The sequence below is a fragment of the Macaca fascicularis genome, chromosome 18, assembly GCF_037993035.2.
Source record: "Macaca fascicularis isolate 582-1 chromosome 18, T2T-MFA8v1.1".
Lineage (NCBI taxonomy): Eukaryota > Metazoa > Chordata > Mammalia > Primates > Cercopithecidae > Macaca > Macaca fascicularis.
Window position 1 is genome coordinate 77,409,797 of NC_088392.1, and position 1,846 is coordinate 77,411,642.

General features: G+C 43.1%; 1 pseudogene; it reads left to right on the forward strand.

Annotated features, from left to right (window-relative positions):
* The first annotated feature begins 366 nt into the window (after positions 1-366).
* On the forward strand, positions 367-1,324 carry LOC141409062 (small ribosomal subunit protein eS4, X isoform-like; annotated as a pseudogene).
* Positions 1,325-1,846: the final 522 nt, after the last annotated feature.

Genomic DNA, 1,846 nt, shown 5'->3' on the forward strand with positions numbered 1-1,846 from the left:
GCACATTTTATTTTTTGTTTCAGTATCTCTGATCAAAGATAGAAAACAATAATGAAACAAAAATACTAAGTTTAAAATTTATTATTCCAAATTCACAAGACTAAGTGAATAAGAAATGTATACAAGGCTGAGCATGTTGGCTCACGCCTGTAATCCCAGCACTTTGGGAGACTGAGGTAGGTGGATTGTTTGAACTCAGGAGTTTGAGACCAGCCTAGCAACATGACAAAACCCTGTCTCTACCCCCGAAAAAAAGAAAATTAGCCAGGTGTGGTAGTACATGCCTGTGGTCCTAGCTACTTCGGAGACTGAGGTAGGAGGGTCGTTTGAGCCCAGGAGGTTGAGGCTGCAGTGAGCTGTGATGGCACTACTGCACTCCAGCCTGGGCAACAGAGACCCTGTCTCAAAAATAAAAAAAATAAAAGCTCTTTCCTTGCCTAACGCAGTCATGGTTGTGGTCCCAAGAAGCAGCTGAAGCGGGCAGCAGCTTCATAGCATTTGATGCTGGATAAATTGACCCGTGTGTTTGCTCCTCATCAATCCACCCATCCCCACAAGCTAAGAAAGTGTTTCTCCCTCATCTTTTCCTAAAGAGCAAAACTTAAGTATGTCGGACACGAGATGAAGCAAAGAAGCTTTGCATGCACAGTTTCATTAAGATCAATGGCAAGGTCTGAACTAATGTAACCTACCCTGCTGGATTCATGGATGTCATGAGCACTGACAAGATGTGGAGAATTTCCCTCTGATCTATGACACCAAGGCTCCCTTTCCTGTACATCATATTGCACCTGAGGAGGCCAAGTACAAGTTGTGCAAAGTGAGAAAAATTTTTGTGGACACAAAAGGAACCCCTCATCTGGTGACTCACGACGCTCACACCATCTGCTACCCTGATCCCCTCATCAGGGTGAATGACACCATTCAGATTGATCTGGAGAATGGCAAGATTACTGGTTTCATCAAGTTCGACACTGGAAACCTGTGTATGGTGACTGGAGGTGCTCACCTGGGAAGAATTGGTGTGGTCACCAACAGAGAGAGGCACCCTGGTTCTTTTGATGTGGTTCATGGGAAAGATGCCAACAGCAACCTCAACAAACCCTGGATTTCTCTTCCCCAAGGAAGGGGTATGCACTTCACCATTGCTGAAGAGACAGACAAGAGACTGGTGACCAAACAGAGCAGTGGGTGAAATGGTCTCTGAGTGACATGTTAGATCTTTGTATGTAATTAAAAATAATATGGGCCAGGTGTGGTGGCTCAAGTCTATAATCCCAACACTTTGGGAGGCCAAAGGGAGTGGATCATCTGAGGTCAGGAGTTTGAGACCAGCCTGGCCAACATGGCAAAACGCCGTCTCTACTAAAAATACAAAAATTAGCCAGGCATGGTGGCTTGTGCCTGTAATCCCAGCTACTCGGGAGGCTGAGGCAAGAGAATCACTTAAACCTGGGAGGCAGAGGTTGCTGTGAGCCAAGATCGAACCACTGCACTCCAGCCTGTGTGTCAGAGTAGGACTCTGTCTCAACAATTATTTAATTAATTAATTAAATAATAATAATTATTATATGGCATGATTAATCTAAAAAAGAAAGAAATTTATACAATTAAGTTTTCAAGTCGTGTTTCCTCTATGTTTATAGTACTTGTACTTCTAACATTATAAAAGTTTCGAACTACACTAAGACTTTTGGGATACAGTGGATATTGCTCAGCACTTTGATTTTTGTCAGTCAACAGTATATCCTAGGGTTTTTGTGTCGATACGCAAGGGCTTCTTTTTTTCTTTTATAGTTGGACAGTGTCCTCTCCTGTTGGTGTACCATGATTTATTTAAGTAGTC